The following is a 21,923-nucleotide window of genomic DNA, read 5'->3' on the forward strand; positions in this document are numbered from 1 at the left end:
TCAAGTTGGCATGGAGGGTGGAAGGAACAACATCAGGGCCCTGCATTCATGGGCTTTTCATCTGTATTTCTTGAGCACCGATATGTGTTGGGTGTATGCTAAGCATTTAAGATGTGTATAGGAACAGTTTCTGCCCTCAAAATCTCCCAAGGGAGAGAAGGGAAAATCAAAGACCGCAAAGAATGAATGATCCAACAAGACGGAGTTTTTGGTTTTGTTTTCTGTTTTGTTCATGGCTGTATTTTTAGTATCTAAACTAGCCAATTACTGAATGAATGAATGAATGAACATAGTGCCTAAGTTATGCACAGTGGAGGAGGTGGGGGTGGGGAAGGGGGACCGGACTCGGGGGGGTGGCACCTATAAGAACACTACAGAGGAGGCCTGCAGGTGCCTGCCTCGGTCTTGAAGGCTCAGAGAAAGTCCCCAAAGAGAGTTTGGGTTGGATATTGAAGCCCAAGTAGGAGGAGGACATGGGAAGAAGCGGCAAGGGAATGCCCAGTGGTATGGTAGAAGCCGAAGGTGCGTTTGGGAACATGGTAGGAAATGCTGAGAGAATGACAAGAGGAGGCAGTTGTCTCCAAGAAGGGACTTCTGTGCCATGTTGATGAGCCTGGCCTGTATTCTAGGGGTGACAAGGAATCTCACAGGGCTGTCCACAGGGGAGTAGTGCAGTCAGGTCTGTGTGTTAGAGACACACCTGTGTGGGCAGGGTGAGGGTACGTTGGCTGGAGGTGGGAGTCTGGCTAGGGGACGGAGGCTGTCTCTGGGATGAGACATGGCAAGAAGCCAAACTAAGGCTCTGAGGTTGGAGAGAAGGGCTTAGCTCTTAGAAACATTTAGGAGGTAGAATCTGGACAATCTGGTAGCTAAGGGGTTTTGTGGGATAACTCAGTGCTCCTGATCTGAGTGGCTGAGTGGTGGCATCATCCACAAAAAGGGGGATTAAAAGAGTCCAGCTCATCAGGCAGATAAAAAGATGCTCAATATCGCTAATTATCAGAGAAATGCAAATCAAAACTACAATGATGTATCACCTCACACCAGTCAGAATGGCCATCATTAAAAAGTCTACAAATGATAAATGCTGGAGAGGGTGTGGAGAAAAGGGAACCCTCCTACACTGCTGGTGGGAATGTAAGTTGATGCAGCCATTTTCCATGCTGGAAAACAATATGGAGACTCCTTTAAAAACTAAAAATAGACTTACCATATGATCCAGCAATCCCTCTCCTGGGCATATATCCAGAGAAAATTTTCATTAGAAAAGATACATGCATCCCAATGTTCATAGCAGCACTATTTACAATAGCCAAGACATGGAAGCAACCTAGATGTCCATCGACAGATGACTGGATAAAGAAGTTGTGGTACATATATATGTGTGTATATATACACATATGTATATACATAATGGAATACTACTCAGCCATAAAAAAGAATAAAATAATGCCAGTTGCAGCAACATGGATGGAACTGGAGATCACCATTTTAAGTGAAGTAAGCCAGAAAGAGAAAGCAAAATACCATATGATATCACTTATATGTGGAATCTTAAAAAAAAAGACACAAATGAACTTATTTACAAAACAGAAACAGACTCACACACATAGAAAACAGACTTTTGGTTACAAGGGGGAAAGGCAGTGGGAAGGCTAAATTGGGAGTTTGAGATTTGCAGATACTAGCTACTATCTAAAAAATAGATAAACAAGTTTCTATTGTACAGCACAGGGAACTATATTCAATATCTTGTAGTAACCTATAATGAAAAAGAATATGAAAAGGAATATATGTATGCGTATGTATGACTGAAACATTAATTGCTGTACACCAGAAATTGATGCAACATTATAAACTGACTATATTTCAATTAAAAAAAAGTGATACAACTAGACAAAAAAGAAAGAGCATGGGCTCAGCAAGTTTGAGAAGTGCTAAGTACCACTGTGCGTTGTGCAAGTGGGGACGTCTTTAGACAGGTGGATCTATTTACAGATGAGAGAGTTATGGCAGGTCAGTGGTAGATGAAGCCGAGGACAGAAAGAGGTAAGGTAGTAGACACAGGAAAGTGTGTGAGAAACACCACCTGTAAGGATGGATAGACACAGAGAAGTCCTCGGACACTGGGAGAGTTGAACCAGCAGAGAGGGTATCACTTTTCATCGCAGGGGTGTGTGTGAATGAATGAATGTGTATACTAAACAATTTCTCCCTGCTTTTCCTCTTGGTTTCTCTCTCTTGAAGTAACTTCAAGTACTAGACTGTACAACTAGAACTGGTCCCCATTGATCTTGGGGTGATAGTCACCAGAGGCACCATCTAGTTCTTGATGTGATTATAAAGTTTCTCTTGGATTTTCAGGAAATATTGCAGGTCACGAAGAGTCTCAGTAGTTTTCCAATCAGTGGTTTCTCTGGCAGTGAGCTTTTTTTTTTTTCAAATAAACGTTTTATTCTAGAATAGTTTTAGGATTAGAGAAAAGTCAAGAAGGTAATAGAAATAGAAACAGACTCACAGATGTCGAAAACAAATTTATGGTTACCAGGGGGAAGGAGATGGGAAGGGATAAATTGGGAGTTTGAGATTTGCAGATACTGACTCGTATATATAAAATAGATAAACCAGTTTATACTGTATAGCACAGGGAACTATATTCTATATCTTGTAGTAGCTTATGGTGAAAAAGAATATAAAAACAAATATATGTATATTCATGTATGACTGAAGCATTGTGCTGTACACCAGAAACTGACACATTGTAAACTGTATATCGCAATTAACAAAGTAAAAAAAAAAAGGTAATAGAATTCCCATGTACTCAACACTCAAGTTTCCCCTATTGTTCACACCTTACTGTGGTACATCTGTCATAACTAATGTACCAATACTGATACATTATTATTAACTAAAATCCATACTTTATTCAGAGTTCCTTAATTTTTAAGTATTGTCCTTTTTGTTCTAGGAAAGCATTCAGTTGTCATGCCTCTTTAGGTTTCTCTGGGCTGTGATAGTTTCACACACTTCCCTTGTCTTTGATGAACTTAACAGTTTTGAGAGGTACTACGGGTCAGGTATTTATAGAATTTCCTTCAGTTTGGGCTTGTCTGATGTTTTTCTCATTATCAGACTGGGGTTATAGGTTTTGCAGAGGAAGACCACAGAGGCCAAGGGCCGCTTTCACCACATCACATCGAGGTACCTACACACCGTCAGCACGAGTGATCGCTGTTGATGTTGACCTCGGTCGCCCGGCTGAGGTGGTGTCTGCAGGTCTCCCCACTATAAAGTCCCTCCCCGCCCACTTCCACACTGTGCTCTTTGGAAGGAAGTCACTACATGCGGCCCACACTGCAGGACTGGGGAGTCATGTGCCCCTTCCTTGAGTGGGAAAGCAGTTAGCTCTTTAAATCTCATCCTCCCCTTTCACCTGAAGGAAATCTCTCCTGCTTCCTTTCCTGTCTTTCAGATACTCTTCTGGGAACACATAGACCTGTCAACTAGCCCTTTTATGGGACATAACATTTCTAAGTGTATCTACGTGCACCTCAAAATACCATATGATGAGATTTTAAAAGCGAGTAGGGATTTCCCTCCAGGGAAGCACTGATTTACTGCTGATTCCAGGCATGGAGGTTCCCTTTGAAGTAAGCCTGGAAGGATATCACGTCCAGGGGCCCATCTGGGGGGCCCTCACCCCTTGTCCACCTGCTGGTGTCATGTGTGAGGCTGGCCTAACTTAAAAGTCAGGAATAAGTGAAAATCCCCTACAAGAGGGAAGAATCAGAAGGGAAGTACTTGAAAAGAATAATGCTGTTTCACTGTATTATGTGGACAAATAATGCCCTCCTTTGTTACAATAACAGCGCTCACTTCTATAAACCAAGAATATCATAGTAAAGACACACGACGTGGTCAAAGATTGCATCATACCAAGGAAGGAAGGTCAAGAACTTAACACCAAGACTTTTAGAAAAAAGAGATCATTATTTAAAGACATAATGAAACTCCAACAGGAATTAGGGCCATGTGAGTTAGGAAACATGGCACTTGTATCTTTGCATAATAAATCTGTATAATTTAATTTAAAAAATTATTGTACGTTATTAAGATAAGACCCCACCGCATGCTTTGGTTTCCCCCAGTGTTTGCGCACTGCTGCCCCCTGGGGCCTCTCCACGGGGTTAGGAAAAGCAAGCATTGACAAGCCAACTGTTGTTCTCTCTCACTGTTTTCCTCCTTATTGCCTGGACTTTGAAGTTCAATGTCATGTAAACATTAACTTGCTTCTTAAATAAAGCCACAAAAGGCAAACTGTAACCTGAGCATATGATTTATCCCAACTCTTTCCCATGCACTCTAAGGATTCTGATTTCTTCTCCACCAGTATGTCTCTATCTTATAGAAATAGTTTTGAAATAGTCTTAAATTATTTTTATTATTAATAATTATTATTTTATTATTGAAGTGTTTTCCAAAGAATGCCCATCAGAGACGACTTTAGGTTGTAATAACCACTAACTTTCTTTTTAAATATTTTTAAGTTAAAAAAAGTTGATTTAAAGGAAAAAACATGTTAAATAGCAGAACAAGTGGCAAAAGGGAGGACGAAAATTATCACTGGCTGAAGTTTGGGGCCTACTGAACTCTTGCACTAATCAGTTTCACAGGTAAAATTTATTGTACACACAAAAAACTGAATTATTCTAACTTCAGGAACACCCCACAGAAGCTAAGATAGTATTCTCTTTTTTTTTCAGTCACCAGTCATTATCTACCTACATTACAGCAGTCTTCTTTTATAATACAGTTGTGCTGATCATGATAGTCTAAATCATTCTGGCAAGCCCTTCAAAACAAATTATACGCCTCATTTATGCAATTTTGCAAGACTGGTGTCAAAACAGATTTTCCTGAATTTACTATGGAAATGGTTTCAGATTTTTCTCCTAGGTTATATTTTATTTTCCCCAAATTAAAAGAATATAAAATTATAGTGACTCTTCCTAACATTGAGAACTTTAATAAATGCCACTATCTGAATTGCTGAGGAAACAGTTCCTTAGTTTTCAGATCTTGATTTTATAAAAACTATGTCTTACTTATTCCCCTTCTACCTTCACCACAGTGGTCTGTTCTTTTGCCATGTAAGTGTCATTTAGAATTATTTTCTAAACCTGAACTGTGGAGCCGTACGATCTCAAATAAATGAAAGAATGATACTAAAAAAAAAAAAAAAAAAAAAGCTAATTTCCTTAATCTTTTTCTTTTCCTGCACTGAGATATTTCTCCCTGACACATAATTAAATATGGTTGAGCATTTGCTGAATTACTGTGTGGTTAACCCCTTTCAACAGCAGGGAACCCAGATATTTTTAAATTTCTTGAATGCACAGTTTCTGATTAGTTGACCTTTTCTACACACCAAGCTGATCAGATGCAGTCATTTCTATCACCTCCATGTCCAGATTGCATTTATCCATAAATAAAGTCCTTGGTTTTTGTTTTTGTTGCTGTTGTTATTCTGGTTGTCTACTATAATTTTATCTTCATAAATAAAATTTCAATTTGCAAAATGACTTAATTTGTTTTATTGATTCTAGGTGTCAGCGATAATGCAACTAATCAGTTTGAAAACACAAAAAACATTATTTCTGAATAATACATGAACATTCTTTCCATTCATGCCCTTCTCCAGTCCCTTCCTTTTCCTCACCTTCTCTCCTATCTTTCTCTCCGTCCTTCATCAAACATTCATTAAGCCTGTCAGGCACTATGCTAGATGTTGAGAATCAATGATGGATAAACTCTCAGTCCCCCATGAAGCTTATCCTATCGATTTAAAATTTTTCCTTCCTGTTTATTCCAAAGGTCATTTGGACAAAACACACTAATGAAATTCATGGGAAAGAAAACAAGCATGGACAGCTTTCACTGAGTTGGAGAAAAAGTATGTCACCAACCTTTAGCTGTTGCAGAGAAATCTTTCCTCTCTGGGGGCTCGGGCTATATCAACAATTCTTCTTTTCCCCGAGAACTGGCTCTGGGGCGGGCATTCTTCCTCCTCTAGCATAAATAACCTCGGGTGGGAATGTTTGGATGGACACCAATTGGATGAGACCCAGAGCAGCAGGAGAGCCTCCTAGAAAACTTAGGTGCCCACACTCTGGTGTGGCTGTGTGAGGCCTCTGGTATAGAGCTCCTGTAGAAAACCACAAATGCACAGGAAATTGGGGAAAATCAGATAAAGGCAAACCATTAAATGACACATGAACAGAAAGGAAACAGTTAAGAATTAACCCAAATTAATTTAAGGCTATAAGAACAAGTGGTGCAACGGTTTAGTTAATAAGTAGCTGGTCTCCAAAGCTAGGGCATTTGAGCTGAATGACTAAGGGCTTTTAGACCCATCAGGGGGCAGGTGGAAGGAGAAAGAATCACAAGTTGCTGTGGGAAGCAGGAGCAGACACTGTATCCTGGACGCAGACTAGATTCATGCATACACTCATCTACCCATATGTACAGACACTAATCCATTCAAGCAAATGCTTGCTGAGTACCACTGCTCTAGGTGATGGTGCTGAGGGTACAGCAGTGAGCACGACCTTGAAATTCAGGCGCCTGCTGGAGGCACAGTAAGCAACTGGCTGGAATTTAGGTGGGTATTATACAAAGAAAAAGGCAATGCTGAAGCGTGAGTCTACTGAGTTTGGCTAGTTTCTTTGGAATACCAGGACCCAAAGAATCTTCCAGTGGAACAAGCTGTTACTTACTCCCTCAACCTTTCCCTAAGTCTGAGGTTGTCTTCCCTTTTTTTCATTCTCTCAGCCTAGCAAGACCATGTCACCATCCACATCTTTAAGCTCAGGCCCATCTACACTCAGGCCTCCAGGTGGCTACCTTCTTGCTGTATCTTCACAGGGCCTTTTCTCTGAGTGTGCCCATCCCTGGCGTGACTTTTTTGTGGCCAAATTTGCTCTTCTTGTAAGACTTGTCAGATTGGATTAGGGCCCACTCTAATGGCCTCATTTAACTTAATCTTTCCTTTTAAAGACCCCATCTCCAAATACAGTCACATTCTGAAATAACAGGTGGTAGGGCTTTAACATATGTAATTTAGGGGGGATATGATTCGGCCTATAACCCCACTCCACACCCAGCCCCTGGAGATTCTTGCTGTCTGGTTGCCCTGTGAAAAATGGCATGAACCACAAAGAAAGTCAGTGACCACAGGGCCGTTTACCTCCTAAAAGAATGCCTGCCTCAAACCGAGAGACAAGAGAGTAAGTCTTGGGATCTGCACCCCCTTATGCACAGCTACAGTCTACTGCAGAGAGAGCCTTGCTTCATGCCCTCTCAGGATCTGAAGCAATTTCCTAAATTTTAAGAGTAACAAAGGAAGTTTCTGCTAGAGGCAGCTGAAAGGTCTATTTTGTACCTTAGGATCACGTGGGAAAGACACAAACCTTTGACCATCAGAGGCTTCCAAGGAGCTTTCAAAGATCTCAGGTTGCTTTAGAGGCAAACTACAATGTAATAACAGGGCCAAGTCAAGAGGAAGTAAAAGAACTCTGTAAGGCAGTGAGTAGCACTCTGAAAATTCATGTTTCCTGTTTGCTTCAAATCTTCTTCCACAGGGGCCTTGCTCAATGTTAACAGGGCCTGTTTGCCAGCGGCTCTAGGTCAGTTCACTGAAAGTCAGTTGTTTCCATCCTACATTTCTGCCAGTCCCACCCCTTCCCCTCCCTCTTATCAAGTTTCTTCAGTTGTTTTTAACCCCTGTCAGTCCTTCCACTGCCATTTGTGCTCAATTCCTCCAGTCCTTTCAAGACCTTCTGGTTCCTCCTAATCCCTGGCCCTTCCCCCCGTCACCCATCAATCCTGGCCCCTCAAATCACTCCCAGACCCACAGATCGCCCCCTTTACTTGCCAGAGCTTTAGCCCTGCCCACTCTTTCCTACCTCCCCATACCTCAAAGGAAACACAGGCATTTTACTGGTGATTTATACAGCCAAATTGCCTACGAAAAATTCTGTACCAACTTACACTTACATCAACATTGAATTCTATGAAACGGCTTGATGTCAGAACAACTTCACCAAGCCTACTACTCTTTTTAACTACCTTATAGTATGTTGTAAAAATAGACATATTCCTGCTGCTTTATCCTGTATTTTCTTGATTACTAATAATGTTAAAATCTTGTCAAATGTTTTTTGGTCAACTGTATTTCTGAATCTGTGAACTGCCTGTTCATATTCTTTGTCCATTTTTCAGTTAGGATGTCTTATTCTTCATGAATATTTTCTCCTAGGTGTCCCTTCTCTTCTAACTGGGCTGCAACAGACTGAATAGTCCTTAAAATGCCATCATGCAGATATAATGGAATACTGGCCAACTAGGATTTTGCAGAAATGTTCAAAGGTTGTTTAAAAAATTCCACCCAGTATGAATTGCTGTAAACTTTATAAACAGGCAAAAGCAGCAAGCAAATGTGGTGGATCGATCAGTGAACTGGGTTTCAACAAATGGGTCTGCTTCCTTTACCAGCATATCCATATCAATATAGATTTTTTAGTCACACAGCAATATATCTTACTGTGGAAAGATTTAAAATACACATATATATATAGATAATTACAGCAGATTTTTTTGTGCTTGCCCAGTGGCCACTCCCCCTTCACCCATCATAGCCAAGCCCAGATTTTGTTCAGGTATCCATTCAAACTTGTTCATGGGATTGTTTAATTCTTTAATTTGTTACTTAATTTATGAACTTCTGAGAAAGTGACATTAAGAGGTGGGGTAGGGACACCCAGGAACTATGGTTTCATGGCCCCAGGTCCTTCAGTGAGCATGCGAATTGCTGGAACCTCATGGGTGACCACATTGGGAGAGGGTCCGCTCACTCCACAGTGGTGTAGTGAGCCCGCCTTTGTATCTGTTGTGGGCTTCATTTATGAGGTGCTCATACAAGTTCTAAAAGGGGTCTACAGTGGATTCAGTGTGTGGCAATTTGCAGAACTGGTGGGCTGGCAAGCCAAGTAGACATCTACTCTTATGAGAGCTTTAGGTGAGAGAACTTGGCAGAGATGTGATGCATGACAGACACTGGCATCCTGCCTGACCCTAGGGGAGAAGGGACTAAGAAGGAGAGAAGGTCTTTTTATGAGGGACTTTGTATAACCTGAACTGACGGCCTTGTGAAAGTGGTGAGTTTGCATACGTGGCGAGAGGTCTGGGTACTCTCAGGTTACAAATCAAATATCACAAATATGTCATTGACACAGACTCAGAGAGCCATGAAACACACAAAATTCTTTAAATCCCAACAGTGCACACTTCGGCCCAATATACCAGACGAATATGCAGCAAAACGGACACAATGCTTATATAGAGGAAGGGGAATCTTCTCTTCTGTGTGTTCTTTCAACTTTTTTGTTATAAAATACTTTACACACAAAATAATATGTAAGAGATAAAGAAGGTGAATAAATATCACATATCAATCATCTAGTTTAAGAAACAGAACATTACCAATCCCTTTGAAGATGGGATTGTTAATGTATGTTTCCACTTAATACCCTGAACTGAAAACTGAACACAGTACCTACACCTCACCTTATGTATCATTGGACAGAACTGCACCACATGCCCAGACCTAAACATGCCATTTCAAGGGCGACAGGACCATCATGACTGCTTGGGCAGTTCAAACTTTTTGGTCTCTGGACCCCTTTACACTCTTACAAATGATTAAGGATGCCAAAGAGCTTTTGTTAGTATCGCTTGTATCTATCAATGCTGAACACATCAGAAGTTAAAACTGAGAAAATGTTAAGATACTTAATTCATTTACAAGTTACAATAATAAATCCAATACATGTCACTGCACACACACATTAAGAAAAATTATTTTCCAAACAAAAAGTAATTAGTGAGAAGAGCTGCACTGTCTTACATTTTTGCAAATCTGTCTGGCTTAATTAAAGAAGACAGCTGGATTCTCATGTCTGCTTCTGCATTCCAGTCTGTTCTAATGTTGTTTTGGGTGAAGTATATGAAGAAAATTTGGCCTCACAAAGATAAGTAGTTAGAAATGAGGAGAATGTTTTAATAGTCTTTTCAGATGATTTTGGATATTCTTGTTTGATACTACACCAAAACTCAACAAATGATTGCTGCTTCTTCGTTTTTTGACTTTTTATTTTTTACCCTCGCGCAGCAACAGGCCCAGCACGGGGTCCCAGATGGGCCACTCGCTGCTTGATTGGCCCAGCGCCGCCTGCAGCTGCAAGCCCTGTGTCCTCGCTCCAGCCCCCACAGCTGGCCCCCGGAGCTTGTGCTCTGCTGGCCTCGGAGAGGGAGGGGAAAATGATGGAGGAAAGATTGGATTTAAGCACGCAATCTGGGTCATAGCACCAAAATTAACGTTACCGGGAAAAGGGAAATAAGAATTACCTTGGTTTTTAGTCACCCGAAAAAAAAAAAGAATTTTTGATGAGAGACAAAAAGCATGATATAAGCAAGATTTTTATTAGTGAAGTAAAAAAAAATAGTGAAAGATAGTACACTTCCAAGAATTAGGAGCAGGCCAATCCAAGAGAGGAAATATGGCCAGCAAATGATTGCTTCTTAAAGGTTAGTAGCAATGTGGAATCTAAAGCAACATCAATGAACTACTCCTACTCTGTTACATTAAAAATCCATTGGGCTTTTACATGTGGAATAGACTTTTTTCTACCCATGCTTCATGGTTTTGTAACATCACACAGTGGTCATTTGGAAAATACTGGTTCACTAAATGTAGTGCTATTAAAATATGTCCATGGATTCTTTGGTACTCCTCCCTTTAGGAGGTGGAACTTAACTTCCCTCTTCTTGAATATGGGCTGTACCTGTGACTCAGTTCTAATGAGTAGAATGGGGTAGAAAGCACAGTGTGACTTAAGAGGGTAGATCATAAAAGACATGGAGGCTTCTATGTTGCTCCCTCTCTCTTGGATCACTTACTCTGGGGGAAGCTACCTGCCATGTTGTCAGGATGCTCAAAGTTCTGCGGAGAGGTCCACGTGGTAAGAAACCAAGTGTCCTGCCAACAGCCATGTGAGTGTGCCATCTTGGAAGCAGATAGCCTAGCTCCAGCCACACTTTCAAAACAGACATCTTGACTGCAACTGTAGGCAAAGCCCTAAATCAGAACCACCTATTTAAGTTGCTCCCAAATTCTTCACCCACAGAAACTGTGAGATAATAAATATTTGTTGTTTTAAATTACTATGTCTTAGAGTAATTTTTAAAGCAACAACAGATGTCTAATATACCGAGTTATGCAGACCTTTCAAATATCGACATATTCCATTATTCAGTATATTTTTTAAAATCACATTTGCAGGTATTGCCGCCAAGCTCATCCAAAGAATCTTTTAAACAGAAGCTGTCATGATATATGGTAGACATAATTCTTTAAAATTCTAGTTTTCGCTTGAAAGACCACATTTTATCACTGGCAACAAATAATGTCAGTTGGATTCTCTTGACAGGACAAGCTAATTTTGTTCATTTTCTAGAAAGTGTTTACTCAACATCCAAGTCCAAAAAATCACTGTCATCCATTCAAGTAAAAGAGGTGTTTTTAAGAAGAGAGACTAGTGCACCTAGCAAATCAACCAAGCATAGAATTGCTTTTTCTTGAGCAGATGACACCGATCACCATCTCCAGCGGAGGAGTCTTAACACATGGAGGATAGCAATTGGTATAAGAATACCTGCCACAGGACTGGCAGCCCCAGGATGTCAACCTGCTCCACGGTTCGCAGGTGCCAGGGCGCCCGGGTTGCCAGAAAAACACGACTCACAGAGGCACTGGGTGGAACAGTCCTTTACTCTTTACTTGTGAAGAGAAAGAGCAAGATCAGCTTCAGTGGTGATTGTCCCCCATGGCCAGCAGAACTGTGTGCACTCCTCTTGTGCTACAAGCAAAGGACCCCATTCCCTCCCCTCCTGGAACAGATACAGCAGTAGGGTTGGTCAGGTGTCATATGACACACACACTGAAGCAGAACAAAGAAGTACACATCCAGTCCGGAACAGAGAAAGATATTCCAAACAAAGAGATATGCCCAGCACAGGCTGTGAGAGCTCTTTATATCTTTGTAAGGAAATTTTCCAGGCCCATGGCACATTCTTATACAACGGTATAGGGGTTCAAAGACTGCACATGTAACTACTTTTTTAAACATTTTTTCCTCCAGACAAATACAGTACCTTGGTATGCAGCAGACTTGCTTGATGTATACCTCCCATTCTGTCACACGGAATATCAAAAGGACAGGTACTCAAGGCTCAAAATTGAGTAAAATGAATACTTCTATAGCTTCATTAACGACATTCTGTTAAAAGAAGAAACAATAGGCCCCAAATGGATTCACTTGTGCTAAGTCTCATGTCAACAAACCAAGACTTAATACCTAACCAACTGCAATTTCAGCCTCTCCTTGGAACGTGAACTCTAAGCAGTCTGAAATTTCAGGACCAGCACTGGTGAGGTAATTCGCTTGCTAGATCACTGCCTTTCACTAAAGGAAGGTGACCTTGCCTGAAACTCTTGAAAAATATGTTTATCTGCCTGCTTAGGGATACACATAGTTCTACCTTTTGATATACACGGTGACGGCAGGTCTCATTTCCTCTCACTCCCGTGCTCTAACCCTCCCATTTTGCTTCAGTAACTTTGAGTCTCTTAAATGCCCTACAGTTCCTTCTTAGTCCACTCCTTCCCTTCTGGTTTCCTCTTTCCGTCCAAATGCTCCAGACCCTCTACCTCAATCCCAACCCCACCAATTGCTCCCATTTCTAGCCAGGCCATTTGCTCTAAGCGGCCTCGAGGGGAAAGGTGAAAATAGGCAGTGGGGCCCAGACAGGTGTTGCTGGGGTCTGAGGATGAGGCAGGGGGCTGAAGGGTCTGAGGAAGGAGGCTGTCTTTCTTGAGAATCCACGCATTTAAGGACTTGTGCTGGACGGGCCCCATATAGCCACAGAGCTGGGGCCACAGGAAAGTTACCTTCTTGGGAACAGGGACAGCAGGTCAGGAACTACAGATCTTCCTCCTCCCTGCTACTGTCCACAGCTTGGATTCCTGCAGCTACTGCTGGAAGTTGCAAAAGAGCTGTGGGATCCACACAAGGAGCCCCGTGGGTTATGCCCTTGGGGCAAAAGTCTTCACTTCTTCCCGGTGGAAGACAAGCAACGCAAGACTGGGAATAAAGAGTACCCAAGACCATCTATCTCCAGAGACGCCCAGAGGTAGGGAGAGAGCACGCAGCGGCAGAGGGCTACAAAGCCGCGGCAGGCAGAAAGTGCAAGGCCGCAGCGGGCCTGGACGCGCGTGCCAGAGGGAACGGAACACTGCACTGAAGGACTGTCGCCAGGTCCTTTCCTTTCTAAGTCTGTTTCTCTGACTCACGAACGACCCCTAGAGGTAGACAAAACCTCGAGCCGTTCTACCCTTTCAGAAACCGACTCCACATCCAGACTCACCCTAACTTCCACATTCGGAAAAAGAGCGCATGTCCGGGGTGGGGGTCCCGCGGAGCTTTGTGGGAAATGGAGTCTTTGTCGGGTGGATTCTGGGAGTCGTAGTTCCTCCTGGTCCCTCAGCGCACGCGCATTTCTGTCCTTCACATCGCGTCTTCCAGCCCTCGGCGGCGCCGGAAGGAGACGTGTGAACTGGTGTGTGGGTGGCCTCTGAGCTGCGGTGGCTCAGGGTTTGTCTTGTGGGGAGGAGTCCCGAGGTGGAACGTGACAGACCGACTTGGGGCCTCTGTCAATTACAATTGTTAATTGTAATCGGGCAATTACAGCACAAGTGATAATCTCCGAGATGCGGGATGTAGGAGCAGCGTGTAAGGGCCTGGAGGACGAGGTTTCGGAGCCAAAACATTGAGGTGTGGCTTAGGACCAGGCCGTGGGGCGACGTGTTTAAAGCCCGGGGCCTCGAGAGCTCGAGTCCCCAGTGAGCAGGGCTGCCGCTATGAAAGGACTCTCGAGTCGCACAGAGGAGGTGGGCGTTATCCCCTGACAGTGTAAATCTGTTGTCGGTTTCCGGTGGGGCGCGCTGTGATACTAACTTAATTTTTCAACGTCATTGTGGCTCCAGTTCTGAGGGGTCGCGAGGGGAGGGCATTGAAGACCGAATAGTAGTTCAGGGAGAGATGATGAGAGCCGATGGTGGCTGTGGACTGAGTAGATAATGGGAGCTCAAGGGAAGAGTTGAGGATCCCCATATTAGTGGTGTGGGCTGCTGGCGTGTATGTAGATATTCTCAGAGACATTCTTAATCAGTCTGCCTCAACCCTCCCGCCCTCCTCTCCCCAAAAGACTTGAGGGGTCCATCAGTGAGCATATATGTGCAAATACATTCACAAAACTATTCAGATGCACACTGACCCAAAGGACATTCACGTACGTAGCCTGTTAACACCCATCTTTGTGAGCACACTGGTGTCTATAAATACACACAGCCACATAGGTACTCAAAATCACATACTCATACATACCCCCTATCCCAGACAAAGGCTCTAGTAAATGTATCTTTCATCCTAGCTCGAAGGGTCTCTGTCCAGAGCTGAGGATGCCACCATCTTGGTCAAAGTTTAGCCTACAAGCCAAAAGGACACAGGGTGATTTCCTTGAGCCTCTCTCTGGAAACTTCACACACAGCTCAGCTTTTATCCTTCCACCTTACTACATCCAAATCCACTGTGACTCTAACTCTTTTTAGTTAAACTTTCTGCCACTCTGGCCCAATATGAGAGAGAAATGGGGCTTGAATTTACGTAAGGGCTTTGCTTATCAGAATGTGTTTGTTGAGGGTCTTCACAGAGTAGTAGTTCTGAAGATATTTGTGGGTGTTGAATTCTTTTGAGAATCTAATGAAAGCTGTGAACCCTCTTCCCAGATAACATATCTTTATATCCACACTATTTGAAGAACAAAATTGAAACCTATCTGTGGAGCCCTGATTAAGAACCTTACTAGAGGTAGATCAGAAGGTCAGTTTCCTGGTTGCCTCCTCCTGGTTGGCACCTTCAGATGGCTCCAGAGAGGAGAAGAGTAGGTCCCAAGCCCAAAGAGGAATCAGGGCATGAGGAAGGGGCAGTCTCTCCTCCCATCCGTTATCCCTTGTCAAGGAGCCAGGCTGCCAGTCTTGCCAGTTCTCTGCTGGGCAGTCAGTCATAACCACTAAATGGTTAGTGGGAGAGTCAGCCGGGTAGGTGGTTCAAGCTTATCAGATGTTTAGTTGTTTAGGCTTAGTAGGTCAGTTAGAAACACAGTAGGTCCATTAGAAAGACAATAAATTAATCAAATGATTTGTAATTTAGAAACTTAACCATTCAGCCAGTCAGTTACTCAGGATTAATTTTTCAGATGGGCAGTAGGATCTCAGCATCCATCAATCAGAAGGTCAATTTAATGGTCTGTCCATTAGGGAGCCAGTTATGAGAATGCTAAACAGTTCCTTGATCAGTGGGACAAAAGGGCAGTTACGGTAAGACCATCTGGATACAGTGTGTCTCTACTTGTTACATCTTGAAGACAGCGTTGGCAGTGGGAAGAGTTGGCTCCTAGGCTGACAGAGGGAGCTTCCGTTTGCGGGGAAAGAGGCCTTGTCTGGTGTGGGGAACAGGAAAAGGAAAAACTGCAGAACCAGAGCCAGGGAAGTTGCCACTAGAGGGCAGTGTGGCGTCCCTTCACAGGCACAGGGTGCAGCTTCAGGCTAGTGGGAGCCCCTGTCTCTGGTCTCTGGCCAGCTTCTGAAGGAAGGCTCCTGAAAGGACTTCTCATTTGGGGAGGACCTAACCAAGATGCGCTTGGCTCCAAGCTGGGAGGAAGGCAGCCAGCTGCCCCCCAGGAGAAGGACATGTCTTTCCTGGGCACTGCTGCTGGGGCACGCCTGTACGGGGCACTGGGGAGGAGGGTGAGTGGAGGAGGAAGAGCACCTCACTGGTTGGCCTCAGGAGCATGGAGGGGGGCAGCTGCCTATATCGTAGGCACCGAGGGCAGGATCTGTCTCCTGTCGAGGTGCATGTCACTTCCCAGCCTGCTTCTCCTTCAGTGCCTCTAGGGGCCAAAGAAGGACCAGACCAATGGCCTAAAGCCTCCAGACTCCCACTCCTTTACTGAACTCTGTGGTCAGCTGCTGCTTCTGCAACGGGCAGCAACTCTAAAGCAGGAAGATGGAGGTCAGACATAGATAATAAAGGAAACAGGAGGAAAGGACAAGCGATGAGATGTTTATGCAAGGTGTCACATACAGCATGGGCACAAAGGGAGGAGGAAGATTAGAGTTCTTTTCTCCCACAAAGGGGGGAGTTGTATCTCCCAGTTATACCTAGAGGAGGATGCTGTGCTTCCATGTGGGTTTCCTGGCTTTAAAAAATGGGCAGGGATGTTTTCTGCTTCTAGCTCGTTTTGGTGATTCAGTGCAGTTAAGAGTAAGTGGGGGCAGTGATGAAGGCTCCCATTTAAGAGGTGCCCCCCTCCACGTGCCGAGGGCTTTCTGTACACTCTCTCCGGGGAGGGGTCATCCTAGATGATTCAGGAGGACTCTGGGGCCTAGAGAGACTAGTTGTCTTGCCTAAGGACTCATAGCTGGGAAGTGATACAGAACTGAGTTTGAACTTGGTCTGTGTGGCTCCAAAGCACTTTTCCCCCCCCTGGGAGATGGGGAAGAGGACACAGATGGGGAGGGGGAGAAGGGTGAAGGACTGGCAGGTTGCTCTGTCATGAGGACGATTATCTGGGGACAGGGCTCTGGACAGAACTGTCCCTTCAGAGACTCTGCAAACCTGACACCCCACATGGTGGCATGAAGACCCTTTCTCTCTCTCCCAGGCGTACAAAAAATGCATCAACAACTACCATCTGCTTACAGCCCCTTCAGACTTGTACTATTGCAAGAGAGGTAAGTGGGGGCCAGACCATTAACAACCTGTTGAGTCACCTTAGGGAGCTTGGATTTCTCTAGAAGGTGGTGGAGGGCAAGGGTTTTTATTTTTAATAAGGAGTGGCATGATTCGCTTGGCACGGATGCAAAGGGACTTTCCATATATGGCAAATGACCTGTTCTGTCCGTTTCTTTCCCCCTCTCACAAATGAGAGATGATGATGATTTCTAAGCCACAGAGTTGCTGTGAGGATGAAACAAGGTTAGGCTTTTAAAACACAGCACAGCGCTGGGCACATTAAAGCACTCAGTGAATGCTGGCTGGTCTTCACACCCCACACGTCGCCTGCTCCGCTTCCCATCCTTTCGGCCTCCTGCCTTTTCTCAGCCATTGTGAGACGGCCAGGCCCACGCAGGCTGTGATCTGACAGCATCTCCTCTCACTTCCTGCCCGAGAGCTTCTCAGATGCCAGGTGCCCAGGTGGACACGCTCAGGCATGTTCCACCCAGAAGTATGGGGGAGACAGCTGTGGACAGAGCCAAGGGATAAACGTCCCCGTGCCCCCTTTCCCCCAGGTGACCAGTGAGGAGGTGCGCTTTATAGGGCTTCTGGGAGGTCCCACGGCTGGAAGGGCTGGTTACCATGGTCAGCTCACCTGCATCTCGCTCTGGCATTCCCCTCCCCTTCTCCCTTCCCTGTCCTTCACCTCTGCAACTTGGGGCCACATTTCCTACTGAACACCTAGACTTAAGGATTTTCTTCAGACTCTGCTTTCAGAGGAACCCAGGCTAAAGCAACCCATTATAAGATGATCCTACTTTCTTGGAAATGCTGCATGAGAAGATGCTAGAAACATGAGCATCCCTAACAAAGATCATCCCCTGGGGTTGGGCAGACTCTTGTCTAAAGCCCATTTTTGCGGTTTTGTTCACTTGTCGGAGGGCAGAGGAAGTGGTGTGCTGAGGGAGCTGAAGAACACTGGGACCTAGGGACACGTAGTCCACACCCAGGCCGCAGTCTGCTACTCACAACTGATGCCATCCTAGGTGGACGTCTGCCTCTGAGCCTCCATTTCCTGAGCTATAAAACAGAGATAGTAAATGCCTGCTCATACGCTGAGTCACGGAGACTCTCATTTGAGTGTGTGGCCCAGTGTCCAGCCCCTGGCATGTGATGAGTAAATGGTGAGTCTTGGTATAACGGCCCTCTGTAATCAGTGTTGGACTGTCCTAGGTCAAGTTTCTCCTGTGGCTTCACATGTGCTTCCTTAGCTTCCACAGTGAAATGGGAAGCCTTTCACAGGCAGTGATAGAAGAAATCTGTGATCAATAGATACATAATCTCTTCCAAATAAATGACTCCAGCTTTACTGCCCAAATTAGCAGAGGCCTTAGTCCTAGGATTTGCTTCTCTTCCATGGCAGGTTGGTTCCCAAGAAGCAGACTCTGAGACAAATGTGGATGCAGGAAATTTACCAAGGAGTGTTCTGGGGTCATCACCATGAAGGAAGGGAGGGAGGCAAGGTAGGGCAGAAGTGGGCTGTGCTGCAGTCACAAGGCCTCGGCGGACCCCCTGGGGGGCACTGCACCTGGGGGGCCCTTCGGGCTTGCCCTCGGGACTTTAAACCCCTGCCCTGCCCGGTCACTGGGTGTGGCTGCCTAGAAAGGAGGCACTGCCAGCCTGCGCGCTCCCAGCCACTGCGGGAAGAAGCCCCGAAGTGGGGGATGTGGGTGGTGCAGTTCTCAGGGGTGGCTTTAGAGAATGTGACAGTCACTGCCAGTTCTCTAAGCAGTACCCACTGGCCCCTTCTTCCTCATGAAGAGGGCCTGATTTGTTTGAGACAGCAACATGCCCAATAAAAATACTCACTTTCCTAGACTCCTCTGTCGTAGAGGTAGGCTGAGGAACCCCATGCCGGCCAGAAAGATATAAATAGCAGCCTGGGTTCCTGATGACGTGGTGGAGCCACTGGAGGAAATGGAACGCTTTATTTGCTTAATCACTGTAGTCAGGTTTCTGCTGCATGTAACCTAACAGTCCGGAATGGTTCAGAGACACGTTATTACATCCTGCCTAAGAACATGGGCCTTAGAGTTCATGGATGACAGCTCTGAGTCCCAGCTCTGCTGCATCCCAGCTAGCTATGGAAACCTGAGTCACTCCATCATGCATTCCTGTTTCTATGAAGCGGGAATGACAGTACTACCTAGTGCCTGTCTCACATTACACTAGGGTAACCAGCTTGTCCCAGTTTGCCTGGAACCTGACAAGTTTTAGCACTGAAAGTCCCACATCCTGGGAAACTTCTCAGGCCCAGGCAAACCGGGACAGCTGGTCACCCTATTAAATCTCCCCAAAATAGCTACCTCCTTTACAAATGAAAGACTGGGCCCTAAAGGCTAACAATTATAGTTGATGCTGCCCTCTAGTGGCTGAGTATAATATAACACAACTGCAGAGATGAAGTTTCCATTATGTAGTTTTTCCTTAACCAAAACAGTAACCACAGAAGGTCAGAAGCAGAGTTGGAATATTCTCCTAACCATTTAGATTCAAATTTATAACTGTTGTAATCCCACTGTATTTTAATACTCAGTGATAATCACCAGCAAATATGGTATCTTTTGGGGCTATTGGCAGGATTAAATGAGTGCAGGAAAGCCTTTTCCATGGTGTGCCACAATCTGTGCGGTATAATGTTCACTGGTCTCGTGGAAACTTGGGTTAGACTCTGCACTTTGACTCTTCCTTTGAAAGGTGACTTCACTCTCATCAGTTTGTTTCCTCATTTGTGTTAGGGGTAATAGGACCTTCCTCAGAGGGTTGTTTAGATTGATAGAGATACTTGTGGGGCCCCTCTTGGGAAGCAGGACCCCAAAAATGGTGGCTTTACTACTGACAGAGTTATCCAGAAGCCAGGCCTCAGGCTATCCCTCCGTGAGGGGCTCTGCAGCTCTGGGAGGAGCTGTCCCGGCCCCTCAGGGATGCCTTCTCCCCATCAAGGCCAGTCTAAGCGGGCAGTAGGACTTCAGACGCCAGGAAGTCCTGCTCAGACACTCTGATGAAGTCAGCTGGCTCCTCTTAAGCTGGAACGATGATTACTCCTCTGAGCTGGTCACCAGGCAGGCATCATCAAGGCACAACCCAACATTCAGTTCAGTGGCCTTGAACAACGGGAGCTAACCAGTGCCTGGGCCAGAACTCTGAGCTAGCCCCAATCAAAGCCAGAACTGCAGTGTAAACCCCAGCTGTGTTCTGCTTTCTACTTACGTTGTGTTTAAACACACCAGGGTGCGCCCACACTCGTCTGGACCGCTCCATCTGTTCAGAAGGCTTCCTAAAGAGTCAGAGAAACACAAGCGTCCCTGCCTCTCCTGCCGTAGTCTTTATCAGTTCTAAAACAAGGGATTACTCAAATCTTCCAAACATCTAATTCTGCTGTCACTACAAAGACCCTCAAGTAAGCTTAATAGCAATATTGGATTAAGTTCTTCAATTCTATTTCTTTCTTTTTTTATTGAAGTCAAGTTGATTTACAATGTTGTATTAATTTCTGGTGTATAGCATAATCATTCAGTTATATATATATTCAGGTACAATACATATATATATATGTATTCCTTTTCATATTCTTTTTCATTATTGACCATTACAAGGTATTGGATATAGTTCCCTGTGCTATACAGTAGGACCTTGTTGTTTATTTTATATTATCTATTTTATATATTCAATTCTATTTCTAAGTGAAATTAGAGAAAGAATATGTACTCCACTCATATTAATCAACACATACAATTGGTGGCTTCTCTGCTCTGTTCTGTGTGCCTCAGATGCCTTGTAGTCCTGTTTCATTACCTTGGTGTTAAGTTTTAATTTTGTTCACTTTTAATGACAATTAAAAAATATCTCATCTATGTCATGAAATTATGACATATTATGCTATGACTGTAAAAAGAGCTTTTTTTCTTTCTACTGCTCCCCCATGCCATCCCCCTCTCTCAGTGTGGAAATCTCCAAGACATGCTATTAAGGGAAGCAAGTTAATGAGAAATATGCCTCAGACATATTGCTAAAGGAAACAAATGAATAAAAATATATTTTAAGGGAAGCTAGCCACAGAACAATATATGTTAAATGATCTTGTTCCTATTAAACATTACCTGTATTTCTGTATCTGTGTGTTAAATTTCTGGAAGAATGTCTGTCCAGCAGCTCACAGTATTCTCTCTAGAGGTGGGATTAGAGAACTTAATCTCTGAAGTTGTTTTCAGTATTGTTTGATCATCTCCCAGTGTGCACGTAGTAATTTTAATCATGAAAACAAGAATGCTGACCATGCAGTGTGTACCCACACATCTTCCATAAACTAAGCCATCGAGACCACTGCCCTGAAACCGAGGACGAAATCCATCAGCCTCAGCTGGGTGCTCTGGGTTTGTTTATGGAAATGAAATGTCTCAGAACTCAATACTGAGGAGATGCTTTAATGCCTGATGTCTTGGGAGGCAAAGCCTCTATCTACACTTTTAATGTTGGCTCTTATCCAAAATATTTACTCTTACCAACAGATGTCGGGAATTGATTTTTAAAACATCTTCTGATTCACCTTTATTTTAATTCTTCAAGTTGTGTTTAGCTGTTCTGATTCCAATAGATCGTTAGTGGGAGCAAAAAAAAAAATGTGCTTAGGCTTTAAATCCTCGAGAGACAACACACAATTTTCAGCAATAAAAAAAAGCACTTAAGATAAATTTTCACCCAGTCCAAGGCCACCAGCTGTGACACATCCTCTCAGCCCTGATACTGCTGTTGGAGAAGGAAGCCGCAGCCCCTCTGTGGCCCAGTGCAGGACCCTGTCCCTTCCCGTCACCCCTGCTGGGCCCAACTGGGCCCGGGGCTGGCCACCTGGGCCAGGGGGCCGGGCCCTCCCTTCCCCACGTGTCCTGCAGAGTTTTCTAATTTAAAACATTT

The 21,923-nt window shown here is 44.3% G+C and overlaps 1 long non-coding RNA gene across 1 annotated transcript; it reads left to right on the forward strand.

The window, feature by feature from the left end:
• The first annotated feature begins 13,559 nt into the window (after positions 1-13,559).
• On the forward strand, positions 13,560-20,523 carry LOC116665952. The gene is made up of 3 exons (XR_004322791.1): positions 13,560-14,065; positions 16,900-16,969; positions 20,243-20,523. It is a non-coding gene; the product is annotated as an uncharacterized LOC116665952 (long non-coding RNA).
• The last annotated feature ends 1,400 nt before the right edge of the window (positions 20,524-21,923 follow it).

The sequence above is a fragment of the Camelus ferus genome, chromosome 1 (assembly GCF_009834535.1).
Source record: "Camelus ferus isolate YT-003-E chromosome 1, BCGSAC_Cfer_1.0, whole genome shotgun sequence".
NCBI classification, from domain to species: domain Eukaryota; kingdom Metazoa; phylum Chordata; class Mammalia; order Artiodactyla; family Camelidae; genus Camelus; species Camelus ferus.